The sequence below is a fragment of the Anguilla anguilla genome, chromosome 8, assembly GCF_013347855.1.
Source record: "Anguilla anguilla isolate fAngAng1 chromosome 8, fAngAng1.pri, whole genome shotgun sequence".
NCBI lineage: Eukaryota > Metazoa > Chordata > Actinopteri > Anguilliformes > Anguillidae > Anguilla > Anguilla anguilla.
In genome coordinates this window covers 9,901,072-9,923,829 of record NC_049208.1, presented here as the reverse complement: position 1 = coordinate 9,923,829, position 22,758 = coordinate 9,901,072, and the positions used below count along the sequence as shown (strand labels likewise).

General features: G+C 45.8%; 1 long non-coding RNA gene across 1 annotated transcript; it reads right to left on the bottom strand.

Moving 5' to 3' along the window:
- Window positions 1–9,016: 9,016 nt before the first annotated feature.
- Window positions 9,017–22,742, bottom strand: LOC118233002. Its single transcript, XR_004766438.1, has 3 exons — window positions 22,400–22,742; window positions 21,882–22,072; window positions 9,017–10,247 (listed from the first exon to the last, which is right to left on the bottom strand). It is a non-coding gene; the product is annotated as an uncharacterized LOC118233002 (long non-coding RNA).
- Between the last annotated feature and the right edge of the window lie 16 nt (window positions 22,743–22,758).

The window sequence follows — 22,758 nt, the reverse complement described above, 5'->3', positions numbered from 1 at the left end:
TCGGTCTCGAGTGTATCCTCCGCATAAATAAAAGAATGATGAAATGATGTCAAAGCCTGTTAAATGTGTATGTAATAAAACGGCTTTACGATATTTGAATAAAGAATTAGGAAATTGGGGCTTCGGGGTTTGTTATTCGCCAGTTCAACCGCTTGAATCTTAAAGTAACTAAATAGTTGCAGTACTTGAACTTTAGTCTGATTCACTTCCCATTCATTATAGCAAGGGAATACTGAATGTAAGTTCTCGTGAGGTGGGGTGGGGGGGGGGGGGGAGGCAAGGGGGGCTTATGTCTTTCCCTTTCAACATTTAAAACCTTTCTGATTTGTTTATAAGTTGGTTTCAGCATAAAAATTCAGCGCTGTAACTTTTCTGTGCACTTTTATATGATCTTATCTGTCTTATTTGAGGGTCTAATGAACACTTTGTTTTTCTTAAAGGAACTCGAATTCTGAGAAACTTTTAGACCGCTCACTATTAGATGTTTCCTTCAAAACGTATCTGTTGGGTGCTGCAAATTTGTGCACTTGGAGTTTTATTTTTAGATTTCTTCTCTTCAACAACAGTGAAGTCACGCTGTGTACAGCCTCTGGTGCTCTGGAGAGGTAATTTGCGATGTATTGCAGAACATGTTCTTGTTTGCCACAATTACAAGCACTTGCTGACAAAGGAAGTTGAAATGCTTTTAAGTAAATGACACAGTTCCTGGCATTTCGCTGCCAATTCCCCGAGAAGCTTCAAAATGAAGGCCCATCGCTTCGATAAATGTGCCGTTGCTTTCTGCAGTAATGGAAGATGCGCGGACGTGTATTTTCTCTTTAAGGCTAATTTTATTAGCCCTTTTTCAGATTCTCCCCATTTTGGGATTTCCGAACGAGCCTCTCGAGACGCCACGATGCACCCCGCCCCACCCCAACAGCAGTGCTGTTTGCGAAAGTGAGCCATCGCTCTCTCAAATTGCCACAAGGTGTGACAGAAAGGCAGCTGGGCTGATCTGAAACCAAAGTGCATCTCTGGTGCCCTGTGGCCACCGTGCACGTCAATTGGAGGAACTCATTTAGCAGGAACCACAGACACCCAGTCTGACAAAAAATAAAAATAAAAGCCCAACTGCTGGCGTGACAAGACAAATTTTGTCCCACCGCCGCTTCTGTGGACTCCTAGGGCTCTGCTCTCCGCCTGGCGCGTGGTGCGTTGTGAGCGGTCGCACTGGCAAAATGGTATTTTCACCATAAACTTTGACGAGCGGTTTGGTAATTTCGTGACTTGTCGTGTTCCAAAGTTGGAGGAGAGCTATTGCTGGGGGTGTGTCAGTCAACATCGCATGGCGCAGTGCAATTTTGGGAGCTCTTTGGAATTTCCGGGACGCTCCAGTCTGTCATTGGTGCCATTCGGCCACACGGCTCTTAAAGGGAATGAAAAGAGGTCATTTGATTGGCTATTGGCTAACAAATGCAGCTGCACCACACCCACTGATAGTGTATTCGGTATGGCCCCGCCCAGTCTCCAGGTGCGTCACGTGCTTTACGCTGTGGGATGCTCCTCTCTGAGAAAATACCAACAAACACAGGCCACGCCCAGCGTGCCAGCCGCCGTGCCACTGACCGTGCCCACGCACCGTGCGACATTGATTCCAGAATACAGAGCCCACTGCCATTAAATGCTATTGACTGAGATACGCCTCTAGCCTGACACCGCAGGACCCACCCTGCATCTGTGGTGAGCATCCTTAGGCAATTCGTCATTTTGTCAGGCAGTTATTTTTGTTTTTCCTTCTTTGTGAGGTCTTCTTTATATGGTGTAAAAAAAAAAAAGGAAAAAAAAAGAGACTACACAGGAAGCTGTTGCTTCTTCGTGGGCGTGGAGAATCACAATAAGCCCCTTCCACAAACTCGGAACATCAGATTTCATCCCCCCTCTTCGGTTTGGGCCGCGATAAGTTCCGGTCCTCCGGGGGACCGTATTTATTTTTCGGCCACGCTTCGCTGGGCTTTGCGGCAGTTCGCCGTGCCTTTGCAATGCATCGTGGGTGTTTTGTTTTGCGGGCAGACGGTGCGGCCGGGTGCCGGGGGCCTGGCGGGGCTGGAGAATTCGGAACTCTTCCGTCTGTTCTTTCCGCCGTGAGCGTGCGGTGGATTGACGGATGTCAGCCGCGCTTCCCGCCGGCGACGTCTCACCGACAGGCCGAGCGAATCCGGCTGAGGAGGACGTGACAGACGGCCGGGGCCTCTATCTCTTCTCAAAAAAATAAATAAATAAAAAAATAAAAAGATCTGCTGAGATGTGTGGTGAATGGGAAACGTTTTTTTTATTTATTTATTTATTTTTTTTTAAGGGCGGTTGACACAGCCACGTACTTCAGCCGCCGATGCAAGTGCTCTTCAGTGAAGACTCGGACTGACTGACTGACTGACTAAATACTGTCTGTCTGTCTGACTGAGTGACTGACTGAGTGACTGACTGACTGAGTGACTGACTGACTAAATACTGTCTGTCTGTCTGACTGACTGACTGACTGACTGACTAAAGACTGTCTGTCTGTCTGACTGACTGACTGACTGACTGTCTGTCTGACTGACTGACTGACTAACTGACCAAAGGCTGTCTGTCTGGCTGACTGACCGACCGACTGACTGAAAGACAGACCGGAGGTTATTTCGATAGCCACTGGTAAAGCCTCACGGTATGAGGGCACACCTGTTGCTTCTGTCACGGCTTCACAGACACCTTCTGTCTGAAATCTACAGGACTGAGATCTGCGGGGCGCAGATAAACTGTTCCGTTAGGTTTGCAGTGCAAGAACTATGAAGGAATACAGAAAAAGGACCTGGTGGATCAACTGAAAAGCAAGAATTAAATCCATTTTTTTGTGAGCGCAATACAAAAACCGTTGCTGACTGCCTCCTTCGTGTGTAAGAACATATGAAAATATGGCTCTTACTTTTCCTTGCTGACTATGTGTGTGTGTGTGTAGGGCAGGTGTCACATGCCTCTTGCCAGTACAGTCTTGGTTTTTCGCCCCCATACTGTGAGTGAGATCCATCTCTGAGATGTGATTAACTCCAAAGTAAACCTCCGGTTCTTTTCTACGGCGTCGTCTAATTGGGCTTCGCTGTGACAATGTTAATCAAAAGGGAACCCTTTTGCTGAAGGGGAAGCTGGCAGAGAAAAGCAAGCTGAAACGAAATTGAGTTGAAGCAAATTGAACTGAATCATATTGAATTCGGTTGAAGTGCATATTTGTCGACATTAGGTTAATCACCCCTGGCCTGTGTCTTCCCATTTTAGAAAGGACCTCTTTATGTACAGGAATGAGAGCCGAATATAACCCATAATATGGGTAGTCTGTGTTTGGCCTGGGCGGTTATAAGCAGGTCTGTCATGTCATTTGATCACAGTCACAACATCACACTCCTCCTCCCTCCCCACGTTTCTTTTTTTTTTTGCATGTAATTTGAAACTAACGAAAAGTGACAAGTCATTTACATCTGTTGTTAATTATAGAGGGAGCCACCGGGGGAGTCAGTGTTTGGTTTTTTTAATGAGGTGGGGGAGATCGCAGTCATTCTCCTATGGTTACGGCACTGACTGGGTACTGGGCTTCCCCACTGCAGGCATCCTTACTCTCGACCCCTCGACCCAACCCCCCCACCCCCCCAAAAATTACAAAAAGATATCTCCCTCTCTTCAGTACAGGAATGACCTATTATATTATACACTAAGACCGCAGATTTTCAAGGTAGCACCTTCCTTATACAGTATGAGTACGTTATAAACAAAACAGACAGATATTTTCAAGTTAGTACCTTCTTTATACATTCCTTTTTTAAGTGCAGTAGCTTGTTTCCATGGGAAATATTGAGGGATAAGAGTTTTTCTCACTGGCGTATTATCATTGTTCAACGAACAGACGTCTGTCCAAATATTGCAACATGTTTAATCTGAGATGTTTCCGGAAATAGTTTTCACTGTTCGTATTAGAATTAACAAGAGCAAATTAGCAGAAACAGCAAGATATGCAGACACATCCATATGCAGGAGGCCGGTGTCATATTTGTTTAGCATTATCGCGCTGTAACAGGCGTATAATGAACGTAAGCAGAACTTGAAGTAGGTCTTTTTTCAGACTAATGGAAGTTAAATCAAATATAAATTTCCTTCTGCTGGTTACAGATTCACTGCTTTCTCGTTGCTCATAGCGCCAGTTTGCAGACTGCAGCACAAATAATCCAACCCAGTGATTAGCTTTTCTAAACGAGAAGTGACTCTAAAGATAAACGATGAATGCCTTTTTCATCCCTGACTTTCTGTGTCACCATCTTTGCTTTTGTCTCGTCACCATCCGGTTCATAATCATTTCATGAAGACGTATGTCAATGCTAATTGCATGGGAGTCCTGGCTGTTTTACCCACTGGTTAATTGCTGGGATAATTCAATCTTTACGGTGTTTCCTCTCTTAGCCAGGCTCTGTAAAAGGTTCCATGGCAAGTTGGCGAGTTTGTGTTTGAAAAATTTGTGGAGTTAGGAATTATGGAAAAATTATGACAATCTTGATGAAGTATGACACAGAATGAGGGGGGGGGGGGAGTGAAATTTTGGCTTTAAAATTTATTCTGAGCTGTGCATTTTGTTCTTAACTTCAGGCAATATGTTTAAACACCTGCTCTGTTTTCAGGCTCCTGTGATGTTTTCAGTTGCCTTAAATAACTTCCTGAAAACTCCTAATTAAAATCCTTGATCAAAGTTAAGGACAAAAAGTGTATATCGGATGGATTGTTGCCTTAGCGTTCCTGGATCCCGGGTTTCCTCATCCTAGCAATTTAACCGAAATTAGTTGAGAAGCTGAAAAAGGTTTAAAACTACCAGGGGAAATTATTAACCGAACGGAACATACAGAAAGCGATTAAATTCCCACAATTGAAAATGCAAGGCATGCACTTGAGTGGATGCCGACTTAATTAAAGCAGCATTATACACACAACGGACAATTACGTTTTGGGCATTTTTAGGATTTTTTTAATCCAAAGCAACTAACACAGCTTGCATTTTTGACATGCAATCAATATATAAACAGCTGGATGTCTACTGAAGCACCTCAGGTTGATGACATTGCTCAAGGCTAAGATCGCAGTGCCCCGTCCGGGAATCAAGCCAGCAACCCTAGCAGAGTTGCAACACTCAGTCCCCCTACGCTGCACTGCCACCACATTCAATGGCCAACGAGGGCGTGCGTGGATGGCGGTATTTGCTTTGTGTGTCTGAGCTGGCGGTATTTGCTCTGTGTTGTCATTGGGGGTATATCAGGGCACTGGAGCCTGGAACAGGGGGAAGATGAAGAGGCCACTGTTAGGGACTGGTGACAGGAGGAGAGGCAGCTGAATGGTGGTACCAGGTGAACGGGCTGGGGGGTGGGGGGGTGGGGGGTTGGGGGGGGGGGGGAGTGAGCAGGTGCAGGGGGTCAGCTGTGCCCATTGAGCGTGGAGCGAAGGGTTGTTGGGCACAAAAAAAAAAGGGGGTGGAGGGGGTGGGTGGGTAAGTGAGAGAGAAAGGAGGAGAAAGTCAACAAAAATTACGGCCAAGGGGGTTTGGGGGGAGGGGGGAGGGGTGGGGAGAGAGAGGCGGAGTCCTTAAATAAGGCATCAAGTCAAGGGGCGTAAGGAGTTTTTTTTTTTTTTGGTTTTTGTATTTTTTTTTTGATGGAGTCAGCTGGCGTGATATGAGAGAACAGCTGGTGTCAAGTACAGGACCCCGAGGACAGAGAGTGCTCTGTGGGGACTGGAGCAGGGCCAAGTTGGGACCAGCTTGCAGGGGAGGCCTGCCAATACGAGAGGGGGGCCTTCACCAAGATTATATAACTCTGGGGTGATGGGGGGGGGGGAGTGGCTGGGGTGGGGGGGGAATAACAAACGACAACAGTGGAGAAATCTTTGACTGAGCTGGGAAAGCGCATGTTTTGAATTACAAACGGACAATTTAGGGAAAGGAGAGAGACCCCTCGCCCCCCAGGATCATAAAACACGGAAAAGAAAAGGCATTCACCTCTCCGGCTGTTTCTCCCCATCAGCCCCCCCCCCCCCCAAGGGATGCAGTGGAATCAGGGAGGAATTAGATACATAAAGCTGCCTGCTTCTGACAAATACCAGGTTTACTTCTCTGGTCATATTCAGTGCCATGATGTATTACAACACATGTCTAATGTGCCTTTTTTATGATATAAGATAAGATAGATGAGATACGATTACACTTTATTGAGCCCCCTCCTGGGGTTATATGTCCTCTGCATTAACCCATCCTAGCTACTTCAGGAGGAGCGGGCAGCCGCAGTGCAGCGCCCGGGGACCAACTCCAGTTCTGAGGCCAGTGGCTCTTTGTCAAGGGCAATGGCGGGAGTTTACCTAACCTGCTATGCATGTCTTTTTTGGTGTGGGAGGAAAGGGGAGAACCAAGAAGAAACCCACACGAACACGGGCAGAACGCGCAAACTCCACACACACAGAGAGGATTCGGCCCTCCAACAAAATGTATTTTATACTTTTCTGGGAGAGGAGTTGATACATATTTGATAATGAAACACAGACTTACAATTTACCCTTCTCATACCCAACCAAGCAGCATGCAGAGTTTTTTTCTTCTTCTTCTTTTTTTTCCGCCCCAGAATAACTTTCTTTAAACAGTGGAGTGACTGCGTGTGGGGTGCAGCATAAGCTGTCATTACTTCTCCTTTGAGATGGAAGCCAAATAAATGAAGAAATACGCAAAATGGAAGAGCGGGGTTTTCTGCTCTAGTGCAGCGTCCCGCGACGTTTATTTCTGTGTGTTTTGGCACGTCCCCCCCCAGGCTCTATTTTCAGCCTCGGTGGAGTTATGATAATGGCTAACCCCGGTCCTAAAGTTTTCTTTGAAGCTCAACTGATTTTTGAATAAAGAAAACCGTACAGCGTCTGCAGCATTACCGTAGAGCACAGCGGTACGACCTCACAAGGCACAAAATTCATAGCTACTGGTCTTCCCCGGCTGATTTTTTTTGTTTCAGTTGGAACTTAGCCCACCCCTTTCATTGATCTTACTTGTAAAAGCCACATCACCTCCAAAAAGGATATATGGCATAAATAATTTAAATATTATAATTCTTGCTGATCGCACTTGCTGATAACGCAGAACATTTCTCAGACTTCTTGAGGAAATACGCAAATTAATTACTCAAATTCAATAATTGCTAAAAGCTTTTTTGCGAAATGGCTTTATGCCAGAACCCTTTGAAAGAAGGAAACGTTTGCTTGCTTGCTTGATTGGCGAGATGGAATTTAGTCATTGTGTGGTTTTATAAAAGCAGGCCAATGCACAGAAGTTCAATTAATAAATGAATTAAAGCAGAACTGAATAATCAGCCAGATAACAGCACACATCCAACTCTGATCACACTGATTGGCTAAGCACCAAACACAGCTGCTCAATAACACCGCTATACAGGTTAGCCAGTTACCCATATTGAAAAGGATAAAACTTGCTGTGCTTTTTATTCCAAATGATCGGTCCGATTTATTGGTGCTGTGGAACAGGAACTAGCGAAGCTGAGGCCTTCATCACAAAGCAGGTCTCTGTCTCACGTACGTTACTTAAAAATTCCAGGATAATTTGATGCGTATCTTATCAAATAATTACAATTTGATTAGTTTATCCAGGATTGAATCATCTCAGATAATTGCACGCACCCACTCTGCTATAAAGGGGAGATGAATCACATGCCAAAAACAGGATCAGACTCCTCATATAGACACAAATGGAGGTGGCTTTGCCCTTCGCTGGATCATGCAACATACCGAAATTGGCGAAAGCAATATTTTTCCAACTCTCAAAATGTACCCTATGTTGTTTTTTTTTTATTTTATTTTGTGGTTGTAGACCACAGGGAACTGGTTAGCTAACTGAATATATCTATTCCTCATGTCTGTGCAGTTGGGGCCAGCTAGCAGGGTACAGATCCATCCATCCATCCATTATCTGTACCGCTTATTCCTGGTCAGGGTCGAGGGGGGTTGCTGGAACCTATCCCAGCATGCATTGGGCAAGAGGCAGGAATACGTCCTGGACAGGTCGTCAATCTATCGCAGGGCACACACAACATTCACTCACCATTCACTCACACACTCACACCTACAAACACATCTTGATGTTATTTCGGTTAAGTACCTTTATAAAATGAGCTAATCTAAGCTTGTTTGATATTTAAAGCTAGTTACAAGTAAATTGTCTGACTAGAGAGGCTATGATGTCACATCACCTAGCGTGACATAATCATTTTTTAAATCATTTTACAACAGTTTAATTAAATTCCTGTCTGATGTCCTGTCTGTGCAATAATGTTCCTCTTTCATGAGCTGTTCCAGATCTTAGGAGTAATTGTGACCGAGTTCCGAGCATGGAGAAATGTTCTTTCGCTAGCTACTGGGTCCACCTCAGTGAATGGTTTGGTGTAAATCAACAAACACATCTTGTCATTGCATAAAGCGTGCCTTTGATATAAAACACCAACAGATGTTTAACTTGTACTCTAAATATTTAACAAACATAGTGACAGAAACCAATTCCTCCAACTACCTTCTAGAACATTCTTTTTCAACACGTTGAAAAAAAAAAAAAAAAACAGTTCCATTGGCTAGTGAAACTGTTTAGAACGTATGTGTGGAAAGGTTAAGTCCCAAAGGTGTTTGCTGGAATGTAAAACACTAAGCTGTACATACGATTGCCCCAGGGGGCTGCAGTGAGAAATTCAACACTGGTCCAACTCACACCTGATTCTTACATAATCCGGGTTGTTTCAGGATCAGGAAGCGTCATGGCATTTAATTGCCAAAAAATGCAAAACCCCCCATTTTCTAACTGAAAAATTAAAGGCAAAAAATTAGGGCAGAGGCAAAAACATCTGGTGGTCACAGATTACATCTAAAAACGGAGGAATCACATTTTAAAAGCTTGGTTTACATACCTGGCTCGTGCTTTTCCGCACTCTACTTTGGTAAACAGTTCGGTCTGACTCATCTCTGCCACTGGAATGAATGGACAGAATGTGAAGTTTCAGATTAATGAAGTCACTTTTGGGCCCAGAGATCGCAAAACAGCACTCAGATAAGGAAATGAATAGTGACCGTATTGGCTCAGTGCTTTGTTTGCGACTGGTAATTGTCCCTTAATTCTAACCTTCTTTTCGTAAAATGAAAATGAGATCCCCACTAATGGGATTAATTTAGTCACGGCCCCACTTTGAGAGCAACACACAATGAGGCAAGGAAAGATCAAGGATTTGGGGGAGGTGTGGGGGTAAAAAGTGCCTTGGGAAAATTTCACATTAGATGCATCTGTTTGCATTTTACAGACAGCACCGTCTCAGTAGCCCCCAGTAGCAACACGTGCTTCTTAATAAATGAAAACCTTTATTGCCCCGAAGGGAATTTTGCTTGCACACAATGAGCGATACAATAAACACATAACAAAGTCACAATAACAGACAGTAATCACAAACAAGTCATACATGAAAGCATACGAGGGAAATAAAGAGATACAAACTGAAATGCACAAAGGTAGAACCAGCATTCACATTAGGGACATTGCACTGGGAGACATTTGTTCAAGAGAGTGACACTCTTAGGAATGAAGGAGGTGAGTGCTCTTTCTGTTTTTGTGTTGATGGCGTCTGGTGTCTTCGTCCTTATGGCAACAGTCCGTAACGGTCGAATAATGGATGGGAGGGGTCGTCCATGACCTCATGGGCAAGGTTAAGAATGAGCTTGTCAGACAGTGCAGTTGTACTTTCCAGAGGAGGTTAACCTGTTAATGTTCCAGCACATTTTCCATGTCAGCACCGCGTGTGAACGGAAGCAGGAGTAGATTTTCCACGTAAGACGTTTTTTTTACCAATTTGCCAGATCACGTCCCGGTAAAAATTTTACGGAAATCTTCCACCGAGGCTTTAGCGTGGACTAAAAGCAGCAACGTTCCCAGATAAAGCACACGCAAAAAAGTTACAATGACCTTGACCAGAACACCGGGTCGACAATTTTTCTCTCCGAGCCGCTACGTTGCCAAACGTGAGCAGTGAATGTTGTGGCCTTTTAACCCCATTTGGCGCCTCCATCTTCAGAGCCCAGCTGCTTCGTATTCTTTATCTCTGCTTCTCTTTCAGTTTTTCATTCTAGCTTCTTCTAGTGTTTTCCCAGGTCCTCCTATGTGAATAACTCAGAAACATCACCTGTTCAGAAATTGAGTTGAGAGAGAGAGAGAGAGAGAGTCTGTGTGTAAGAACAAAATGAAACAAATCTGCCAGCTGAAGAAAGCAGAAGCTGAAAAGCTTTTGCTGGGTTTGCTCTGGTTCATCTTCTTTGTTGTCTTAGTTTATTTTTGTCTGGAATCCGTGAGGAGGACGGGAGAAGATTTTCGGTTTTGATTTTGTGTCAGTGCTCTCTCTCTCTCTGTCTCTCTCTCTCCCTCCATGTGGGAAATTTGGGTGGAAACCCGCCCGGAACTGACAGTGGGATTCCACGTTAGCCACTAAATCCAAGGTTGCTTTCTTCGCTTTGTTTAAAACGCCCATTAATCAGCAGTGTTATTCTTTGGCCATGTAGTATATTAGCTGGCTTTTTATTAAGAGAAATGGCAAAATCAGTCCGCTTGCCGGACTGACAGATTATTACAAGGTCTGCGCACACGACTTGACTCCACTTCTCCTGTTTTAAACCCGCGAAATACCGCAGCAAAGTTGGGGCTTTATGGCAGAAACGTAAGTTGCTTGCGGAGTGCCATCCGTGATTACACAGGCATGAGGCATAAACCGCGAATGAAAAAAAACAAGCACTGCCCATACCATCTAAAAGGTATTATCATTTCTTTTTTTTTTTCATCCCCCAACTGTTATGTTATGATCCATTTCTTATTTACACAGTGTATTTCCAGAACGCCGCCCATTCATAATGCAGCCATTATCGCGGAGTCAGCGACCACCGGATTGGTCGGTCGGGGACACGAGTGAGTGAGTCAGCGTGGGGGGGGGGGGGGGGCGGGGGGGGGGGGAGCTCTGACCACTTCTGAAAGCCAGCGGAGGACTCGGCGCTCTCACATTATCTCCGCCCTCAGGCGTGCTTTTCCCGCTCGTCAAACGAAGCCCAAATTAGCGCGGCGGCGGTGTTGAGCCGAGCTGAGCCGAGCCGAGCCGAGCCGAGCCGAGCCGAGCTGTGCTGTGCTGTGCTTAGCCCCCCCTCCCCCCCCCCGGTGCTAATGCTAGCACTCTCTCTCAGCACGCCTGCGACTCACGGAACTGGATTCCTGCTTTTTCCCCTTCCGTGCGTTTGCATGGGAAAAAGCGCAGCGAGCACCTTTTCGAGCAAGAGGACGTCATCCTTGTCACAGGAAATGATTACTGTGGAGGCTGGGGGGGGGAAAGTGGAGCGGGTCAGAAGAGGCCATTTGGTGCACGGCTGGGGGGGAACCGAAACAACAGCCTGGGATTGGCTGAGACTGTTTTTGATTGATGCAGAGAGCTAAAAAATAAAAAAAAAGACAGAATTTATCCATCTTTCATTCTGCTGCACCGCTGGACTAGAGCTAAATATAGGTATCTTCCAGTAAACGGTTTTGGCCATGTTAAGGACTGGACCTCAAATTATGCGGGTCAGTTAAAGCATGCCTTCGAGGTAGCATGGGATTTTCTCGAGACTGCAAGTATTTCCTGGATGTAGATCAAGGTCAAATCCAAATTGCCTTATTCCCAATTGCAGTGTGCTTCCTAGCTTGTTAGCGTAGTCCCATGCGAATCCCGATTGTAGCGTGCTTTAAATTCCACTTTATTTAAAGCTGTGTAGTGCCTAAAGTACAGTACTTTGGAAACTCGTCTTAATACACAAGTGCGCACTAAAAAGGCACGCTACAATTGACACTGGGAGTTAAGGTTAGGGGCAAATACAGACCAGCCAATGACATACTTGAATAATTGATTAAACGGCCAATCACAGCCATGGAATTCCTCCTTACCCAGAATGCTCGATCGCTCGACTCCCAGCACCGGGAACAGGAGACACCTGAAACGTTCATTTGCTACCAGCTGCCCGCCACAAGTGGGTGAAACAAACCTTGACAAACAGACACGAAAAAGACCAGCTGCCGGTCATCCTGGGCAGCGCATGTGTTCCAGCGCATGTGTTTTTGTTTCTCCCCTAAATTACACGCCCCGGTCGCGAGATGCGTCCTGAGAGGACGGAGAACCTTCGAAGCCTATAAAGCAAAGGGAGGCTGACAACTTAATGACAGTTTCCCCCACATCCCAGAGCTTCCAGCCAACCCCGCGGTGTTTAATTTCCGCTAATGAATCACCCCGTTGGCTGCTGGGAAATGTTCTTGAGTCGGGCGGACGGGGACAGGAAGCGTCGACTCTGATTCTTTTACCTCTGCGTACAGTTTGCGGTGGGAGAGGGCGTGGCTGCTCGTATTTCTTATGAGATTGGAAGAGCCTGAGAAGAAGAAAGTAGAAAGTACCGCTTCGGGATTGATTGCTCTGCCCTTCGGGATAAGAAATCCTGTAATTACAAAAAAACACATTTTTAAATAGTGGGAAATTATCTTCCGTTTCTCTCTGTTTATGCTCCTGGCCCCCAAATTCCCCCAAAGCCAGAACTTCATGATCTCATGAAAACAAAATGGACGCTGACATATCTGGATCTTCATTTAAAGGGAAGTGTTGTTCCCAATCTATGGACTGAACAGCTGCCAGCCACACAGCCTGAGCACGGATAGATTCATTTTCCTTAATTGTTTTGATGTCTTTTTTATTGACTGCATCTCCCCGTTCTTTACATATATTTGTGTATGTCTTCATTCAGTCAACTGCCTCCTTTCATTTACAATTTTGTTTAAAAACAGTGAATTATATTATGACATTACAGTACATTTATTTGGCAGACGCTTTTCATCCAAAGTGCATACTATATTTAGTATTATTATGCAAGACTGACAGATCTAATATATATGTGTCCTCGGGTACTCTTGTTTTAGCTTGAATGACAACATCATCATCATCATCATAAGAGAACACATGAGGCATTAAAGATTTTTCAGTATAACTGGCCGCTCCATTAATCATCAAAGGATGTATCCCTGTCATTACAGTGATGCACTATTGTAAAGAACAGCATGCATTTTTATGTCAGTGCATTTGTTCATCCTTGTGCACAGACTGTATGTACATGTATATAGTGTTATTCTTCTCCTCCAGCCCACAATACTCCCCTTTGTTTAACTGCTTTCCCGGGGCGCACTAATGCTGGGGGCATGTCCGGGCCGGTCCCTGCGTTTGATATGATCTGTAACTGGAATCTTCCCACAGTTGGGGGGGTAATCTGATCACACGTAAGACTGGTCACAGGCTGACTGGAATGTTCAAATGGGGGTGGGGGGTGGTTCCAAACCTGTCCATTTTTTACTCCTCTCTGCATTTTTTATTAAATTTATATTAGTGTATTTTTTATGTTAATTCATGGAGTGGTCATATTTTATTACTTTCCTGATAACTGGAAGAAGTATTAGGACATGTGCAGGATCAAAGAAAGATATGAAGAACCATACTCTCTTTACACCAAACATTAATATTTACATGGCATAGTGCTAGGTTTTATTCTATAATTGATTAGTATTCGTGCGAGGGACACATAGGGTTTTAGATCCAGAAACCTCATTTATATTTTCCATTGATGAATTTTTGTTTTTTTTTGTTTTTTTACTGTAATGAGATATCAGTGAGCATATATACATATCATGTTGTGCACTACTATGAACAGAGGAAGTGATATTGCATCCGTTTTGCATTATTGATGTGCAATGAATCAGTTATATGAGGTCATTTTAAAACCTTCACAGTGTCTGACATAAATTTCATCCAAAATTACATGCACTCAGAAATTTCCACTGTTTATCATTGTCATTATCATTATCAACTGGTAATCATTAATCTTGGAATAAATTAGAAAAACAAACATATTCTATTCAGTGAACTTTCCAATTGAGTGTACAGCATTCATTTTCACAGTAGTGTGAGGTTTAAAATAATAAATATTACAAAAATGTAAATGTACCGAATAAAAAGTTATTTCTTGATTTTTTTATATCATTTGGCTTAATGATGTTGATTTTGTCGAAGATGTTTTCCTCCATATAAACATAACCCAGGTTCCGTTTTTCAATCTGAGCCTCGATTGCTCTGAAGCAAATTGAGTCATTATAGGCTCCCATTAGTGAGTCTGTGAGAGATTAGTAATTCTGAACTGTGCATCCATTTGAACACCACCTGCCCCAGTACCACTTCCTAAAATGTAAATTATGGAACTATGAGTTTTACTGATCAAGAACAAGGTTCACGCTACTGATACGCTCGGCTCTATCTACCTTTCTCTCTCTCTGACATTTCTTTCGTTAATTATACATGACTGACTTTTTTTACTTTGTAATGCACGTAAGCGAAAGTAATTGACTTTGGTTTTTATTTCTGTTCTAATTTGGGACGCCTGATTGCATTGTCTGGCACAGTGGTGCCCAATCACGGGCCACGGAGGGCCGAGAGTGTGCAGGTTTTCATTCCAACCAATCACTTCACCTGCTCATTACCCTAATTAGTTCCTCTGTGGTTGAAGGTGTGTTAGTTTAGCGTGCCCATGCCTGTTGCCCATTGATGATGGCATCATCTGTAATTTTTTGGAGTCTGCAGACTGGCCTCTCCAGACTTCTTTCCAAACTATGCAGCCATTGCAGCAGAATATTCCTCCCCGCATAGAACTGGTGTTCAGGCAGAATAGTGCCTTCATTCCATCACACTTCTTGAGTGTTGGTGCAGGGAATGTCCTGCTGACAGAAACCCTCCTTTCTGATACACCCCCCCCCCCCCCCCACCGCTAGCACCATCCACCCATTCGGCTCAACAATAAAGAAACGCCTTGAACTTGAACCTGCAAGATATATTTTGTTTAGCACCGGTGAAGCACATTTACGCCCAGGAGTGCTGCAAACTGCAGTTGTTTCTGACGTGCAGAATCTGGCTGAATGTGGTGTCACTTTGCAACATGGATTAAAGGAACAAGCTAGACACAAAATGTGGAGCTGGGAGGCTGAGAGAATCTGGAAACATAGCCTCTTTTGAAATACTTTAAAGGTTCATTGAAGATAGAAATGATGACAGAATGTCTTGGGCTGGGATTAACTGAGCCTGGAACCCATGAATACTACCCTCTGTTTTTCTCCAGCAGTACCTGTACACACACACACACACACACACACACACACTTTTTTTTTTCTCCCAGTCACCATGTTAGAAAATCTCGGACCGTGCTGCGGATTCTGTCGCATCACGCAGCGACGCAGGTGAAAAGCGCTGCGGCAGACTGCGGATAGGCCCTGCAGGAGCCTCATCTTGATTATCACATCACTCAAAGTCACGGCTCTGGGGCGGGGCTGACCAGTGCTGCCTGGTCCTTTGGGGGCGGGGGGGGGGGGCGTTTGGGGGGCGGAGCCGACCAGTGCTGCCTGGTCCTTTGGGGGCGGGGGGGGGGGGGGGGGGGGGGCGTTTGGGGGGCGGGGCTGACCAGTGCTGCCTGGTCCTTTGGGGGCGGGGGAGGGGGGGGCTATGGGTGGAGGGGCGGGGGATAGTGTCTGCCTCGGACGCTCCCTCTTCCTCCCCCAAGAGAGGGCGAGACACACACACAGTGAGAGGGGTACGTATTATTGAGCGCGCGCAGGAAGTGACACGCGCGAAGCGGGCTCGCTGAGCTATGTATCGAGTCGGCGATAAACGTGACGGATGAGTCCCAATTTCCCCGCTGAATGATTTATATTGGCCGGTGATCTATGTTGTTGCCGCGGCGGCGGCGGCGGCGCCGTGAGCGATTGGCTGCCGTCCGCCAGCCCCGGAGGCGAGCTCGCCGTCGCTGCCGTCGCCGTAAAGGAACCAAAAAAAAAACCCCAAAAAAAAGACAAATAGAAATGCTGTGAGAAAAGTGCAGAATCTGTTCCGTCTGATCGACCTTAATTGCCCGTCCGTCGTCTCGGACGTGGCTTCGAATCTCGCGTGGAGATAAAATCATCGCTGATCTCTGATTGGCGATTTACCGCCACGCGAAATTTACATCCTCATTATCCCGATGCCTGACGGAGTGAAGAAAATTATAAAAAAAAATTTGTCGTCTACTGTGTTGTGCGTAGAATGTGCAAATACACTCGTCACACTCGTGCTAATGCCTTCAGTCTGCCACAGTGCTGTCGTTATGTGTGTGTGTGTGTGTGTGTGTGTGGTTGCTGAGATAAACAAAAACAGGTGTGCTGCGTTGGCTGATCCTGTTAAACCGTTTGTTCGGTGTGTGTTCGGTCATACGGTCACGGCATCAGATCTGGATCGCATCAAATTCAAAACATTGGTCCTAGCATACCAGGCAGTCAAGGGATCAGCCCCAGCATACCTCCACAAGATATTCAAACCCTACATGCCAGCCAGATCCCTCCGTTCTGCTACCTCAGAACGCCTGGCACCTCCCCCTCTTTGCACCTGCACTTCCAGAACTTCCTGTCTGTTCTGGCCCCACGATGGTGGAATGACCTCCCCGTGGAGGTCAGAACAGCTGAGACACTGACCCATTTCAAGCGACGACTGAAGACTCACCTCTTCAGGCTGCACCTCTCCCCATCCCTCCCTACCTCCCTGTAATCTCTTAAATGATCGTAAGCTTAGGGTTGTAACTAGGTAGCTGTTTCGTAGGTGACTTAGTTAATGTACCTGTCTTAACTACTGCTTGTATTTTTTCCATAGACTGCGTTGTTGCTGTTCTCGTTGTGTTAGTATTAATCAGTTTAACCTTCAGGGTCCAAGTTGAACTATGCGGTTGTTCCCTGCACTTGGACCGGTACTTCTCTCTAGGGTTTTCGTCATACTTGTTCCTGGTTATGGTTGTACACTTTGTTGTACGTCGCTCTGGATAAAAGCGTCTGCCAAAAGCCTGTAATGTAATGGGCCGTGGGAGAGCCGTGGTCGGTGGGTCAGTGGTGTAGTTCACGCAGGTATTTTGGCGTTTGAACCCCAATCCATTCAGCGCAAATCAAATTCCTGCAATGAAGAATTCTTTCGAAACACCTGACTGTTGAACCCTGAAGCGCTCTGCTTAACTGAGTGGGATCATTTTTTGGCAAATTTTCTTGATGAGCCAAAGGGTTAATCCTGATGAGTCAGGAAAACCTATTCAAAGGTTTAAGTGCACAGGTTGCATGCTTTGTATACAGTTTGGGAGTTATAAAAACCTGTTGTCAGGTGGTGATGACAAAAACGGTCTTCCTCCCACACCTCTGGCAACCCTGTCCCAGCAAAGCTTGCCCTCTTGCCAGGGGAATATCGTCACTTCCTGTGCCCCAGGCACCAGTGCAGCCTGGGAAGCGCTCCACTGCGTGGGACCTGTGCCCGCGAGGGTTGGCAATGCCACGTACGAGCAGGGAGACGGTTGGGCTACAGAGACTACTGCCCTCGGGCGTTAGCGTTTCCTGTTTCTCCCGTGTACATTTCTGCGGTGAAAAGTAGGTGAAACGTCGTCGAGGCATTCAGGTGAAAACCCGGAGCAGATTTAGTTGAAAAGTGAAAGTTTTTCTAGTCCAACTAGGATGCAGCCCAGCTATAGACCTGAGTTATGCTTGGGATAACCTAGTCTGTTGTGTGTCAAAACATCTCTACACCTAGATTTACACCCCTCTCTTGACATTTGGATTCCCTGTTTTTCTCATTAGGTTCGTACAGTTTTTTTCTTTGTTCTGTTTATTTGTTTGTTGGTTTGTTTGATTGTTTGCTCGTTTGTTTGTTGGTTTGTTCGCTTGTTGTGAACTGTGCCCTGATGTTAGTGTGCCAGGGGGCAGAGAGAGGCATCCAGCAATCTCACATTTCACTCCCTCACCCTGAGGGGGTTTTGGTATTTTTTTTTTTTTTGTTTGTTTTTTTTTTTTGGCTGCGATTTCACCTTCGTTCCTTTTGTTTTTTTTTTTCTTTAAAGGACATGGGCACGGCAAAAACACGTGTCGAAATACACCGGGGCGTGCGAGGTGAGGCGGCGGGTGGTTTTGTAGTCTCACGTTTACACTCCGTCTGTTCGGAGACGGGAGCAGAAAGCCATGCTCAGAGGCAAAAAAATAAATTTTCAGCACTGTCCCGTGCTCTCCCACGTCTCGTCTGTTCCGAAACACATCTTTTCGGTCACATCCTTTTCTTTTCTTTCGGTTTCTTTCATCCTCCCTTCCTCCCTCCCTGTTCAGTTATTGCGTAAAAAAAAAAATGGCTTCCTGGTTCGTTTTTTCGCCTCGAGTCTCGAAGGGATAAATTATTGCAGATAAATCATTTTCTCCGTGGATCAGGTTCCATTTTTTTTTTTTTTTCATCGGGATCATATTTCAAACTCGAGAGCGCTGCTCTCAGACGTCAGTTGATGTCCCTCAACTGGCATGACACCGAGTGGAAGATAATTCAGCTCGTTGCTAGGCTGCGGTCTTACAAGGTGGATGTCTGTGGCGTGTGAATTATTAATTTGTTAATGCCATTAATGCAGTGATGGGGTTGGGGTTGGGGTTGGGGGGGGGGCAAGATGATTTCTGCTTTCTGTATCTGTCGTCAAATCCGTCACGCTTCCCTCTTGGGAAAGGAAGCTATGATCCAAATCGGCCTGAGGATCTTGTTTCAATCCATAATACACGGCAAAATGTTCGATGCTAAATGCAATCTTAACAGCGTGAATTCAACTTGAACAGAGCCAGCGCTCGAACGGAGATAAAATGAACGCCGTTCACAAATTGCCATAATCTATCGGTGCTGTTTCAGCAGGGAACATCACACTGTGATGAACGCAGCTCTCTCCAAGCTCCGCATTTCATATGCTTGCTGCAAAGAGAAGAGGATCCATAAGCCTCTGAAAAAACCCAAATTTACATAATGACCCCGGAAATCCAGAATGGGTGGGTTTGTACACCCAGCGAAAATGTCCTTCTGCAGCCCTTTGCTGATGTGAGCCGGAAGAGGGACAGGTCGTTCATTTCCCCCAAAAGAAAATGAGCTTAAAAAAACAGCCCAGTCAGCCCTCACATTATTTAAAGCGGATATATTCTGCAAAGCGTTTATTGTGAAACCATATCCAAATCTGATGGAGAAAACTGACGCCATGTTGCTCAGGGGCTTCACTGACGCCATGTTGCTCAGGGGCTCCCTTGCAACAATCTGATGATACCGCCTCAATACTGTAACGTTGAGGAACCGGGTTGGGGGAGGACCGGGGGGGAGGGGGGGGGGGGTCACCGTAATCAATATTACCTCCCACTAGACACCCGACTAATGACTGGCAGGATATTAAGTCGTTATATTACCAGGCCTCTATCACCGCCATCACTAGTGAACCACACCACTTCCCGTCGCCCATTTCCACATACAGACAGACGGTTCATTTTCATTTTCTGCATGTAGCAATCCGTCTGTTCCCTGAGCTGCACTCTGGTGCTTTCTGCGAGGGATGCAATAAGGCACAATAAATCACAGGGAACAGGACACTTAAAAAAAAAAAAATAATAATAATCCTTCAGTGGAAACCGTATCTTCAGGAGTACAGTTTTTTTTTCTTTTCTTCTTTTTCTTTGCGTTGCAAATGGAATCGAGCGGCGGCGTCGGATCTGAGGCGTCCGCTTTGTGTGAAGAGCAGACGTTTCGGCTCCGTTCGGCCTCGGGCCACGGTTAACCCCGCCGCCGTCGTCTGAACGACGGCGCTTCCTGCGTTTCGGAACACGGCGGGTGCTCTTCTCCGCCGCCGCGCATACTCGGCTCGTTGCTCCATTTCTCCAGGCGTAATCTGAAGTGGCAGGTTATAGTGCGTCTGCTCTAGAAGTTTTTAAAAATTATTTATTTTATTTTTTCATTCTTGCAACGCTTAGCGACTTCAGTGAGCGACAGTGCTCATTGAAACCCCTGCAGCTTCAGTGAATCCTACATCCTCCTACGCCATCATCAACTCTGGCCCTCGAATCCAAATCCAGCCCTGGTTTTCTTTTCTCCCGGGTAATTAGTGCTACTGATTGGCCAGACCGTCTTCTTCACACCTGACTCCCAGGCAAAGGGAGGGTGGAAAACCAGCAGTTCTCGGCCCTCGAGGACCGTGAGTTGCTGATCCCTGTACTACGCCGTGTAGCCGAAACTGGAATAGCAGAAGAGCAGGCTGAAGAGCTGGCCAGGACTCCGCCTGACGTAAGCTGATGGGAGGTGATTATGAATACGGCTCTGGTTATGCTATCACCTCCAACGGAAAGACCCATCTTACCCAAAGCCAGTGTTAAAGGGAAATTCCGTGTTTTGTTTTTTATTTTTCAACCTGGACCTGGTTTTCATAGTATTTTCCATAAATCCTATCAGTTCTGATAGTGTTTTACCCACCAGTATCATTGCAAAGGTTTCTGTTCTAGCTTCACAGTGGCATCTATGGGGCATATCAAGATACAGGTTCAGTTCACCTCAAACAAGTCCAGTTTATCTAAACTCAGCTCATTTGGGAGTGAAAACGAATGCGAAAGTTGAAGTTCATCCGCCGAAATTAAAAGTAAAAGTGTTCAGTTGCAATGCCGTTTCAGCTTGCAGAACTGTCTCATCATGCTTTTATGATGTTCTGCTTCAAAACTGCTTGTTTGCATTATTGTGCTCAGCACCGTAGCCTGGGCCTGATGACAGCTCGCAAACGACGCTATGAAAGAGGGGTGGGGGGGGGGGGGGACGCATTTTGGGGACCCAAAATGAGGGCATATCACTTTAACACAAGCCAGCTCATCTACAGTCAGAGGGAGGCGGAGAAAGGGACAAATGACAGCGCCTCTTTTACATAAAACACAGAAGGTCGTTACGCTAAACGGACAGATAAATTCACTCTCGTGTGCCGCTGCCCATGCGAAACGGTCTGAAAACGGTTTTGATCGATAGATATTTAAGCGAAAAGAGACTTGCGACAGATCGTGCGCCTTGCTTCAATTTCACTGAGCGTCACCACCACAGACGTTCTTTTTTTCTCCCACAGCTATGATCGGCCGTCAGTTTAAGATCGGCGTCACTCTTGAGGATTAATAATAATCACGGGAGACATGTTGGAGGATAATTCTATTCCACTCAACTACTATAAACGACAGGTAGTGTTTGCTGAAGCAACAGCAACTCCATATTTCATACGTCTTATTCTTCATTTAACCGATTGGGACTTAAAAAACCCCCTCTGCCAAACCGACGTTTTGTAGAGTTTCAGAGCCGCTCAGATGGAGTTATCTGCAGTGAAGTCTGCGTTACGGTCTGGGGGGGGTGGGGTGGGGGGTGGGGGGGTGGGGGGGCGCGCTCTGAGGCGTTTAGAGTGGCCAGTGGCGGGAGAGTAATGGTGAGGCTCTCTGACACTTTGTCAATAGCTGCACAGCCTTGTAATCAGTCACCCAAACCCCCCCCCCCCCCATCATCCTCCCCCACCCCCCACCCCCCACCCCTACCCTATTCTCCTCCACCATTTCAGACACAGAGATTGCTAGACACACAGTGACTGAAAAAATGCTGTTCAAAGATGCAACCTTCTCACCAGACCTGGGTCAAGTCAAATAGGTATTTGTCTTGGATTCAAATACTTTTCTGTGCTCTGTTGATCTTGCCTGGTCTAATTGAGCCTGCCAATATGACCAAAAGGTCGGGTTTGTACTTTTTGGGAGTATTCAATTGGTTCCAAATACACCAGACAAGATCAGCAAAGCGTAGACAAGTATTTGAATCCAAAACAAATACGTATTTGACCCAGGTCTGCTTCTCACCCGTGTGTAATCATCATACCTGTTTGCAGGGCCTATGTCTGCTTGGACCTCTTGCTGGGCTGACAGCGTTGGGCAGAAGGGTTTGGCATCAAGGCATCAGGACTCACTCTCGGCCTTCCTTTGGCTGTGAATTTCCCTCCACCTGCCTGGCATCCAATTGCACTCTCCTGCTTTCATGACTGTTATATATCTCACATGGGCTGCCAATTCCTGGTAAAACAGGAGGGGAAGAAAAGCCTTTGCTTCAGCAAACATTACTACTTGTCAGACTTTGAAGGAGCATGTATTCAGTGTGTGTGTGTGTGTGTGCTTGGTACTATAGGTCAAGTAAACATTTTCCCGTTAACAACAGAGGTGTAAAATCCAGAAAGTAAGTAAAAATCCTCCAGAGTATTTTGTTTAAATCACCTGTATTTGCTAATTAGCGAAACTCTTGAGCCTGGAGGCAGAGCTGACAGGGCCTTTACTTTCTGACCCCTGGACTTTCCACCTCTACTGTTAAATCTCTTAAATTACAATTAAAGTCTGTCAAATGACCTTTAAAACCTGAGTAAACGGTACGTGGAGCAGTGTTCAGAGAAAGAACCCAGGCGCCATTTAAAGTTGTTGAAAAGCACCGCTCTCTCTCTCTCTCTCTCTCTCTGCAGTCGCAGGAAGTGAGCATGATGCGCTTCAGCTGATGTGGTTTCCCTCCTTCCGCGGCGTTGCCATGATGACACTATGTTTCTCCTCCCTTCTTCGAAATACCAAAGATAGACGAAACAAGAGCGCTCTAAGCGGCTGGCCTGGGTCGGTTTTCGAAGAAGAAGAAAAGAAACGCACGTTGCAGCACCTTCCGCGGCAGCCCCCACCCCCGCGCCCCTCCGTTCGAAAAGGGGAAACGACGTCGCGAATCT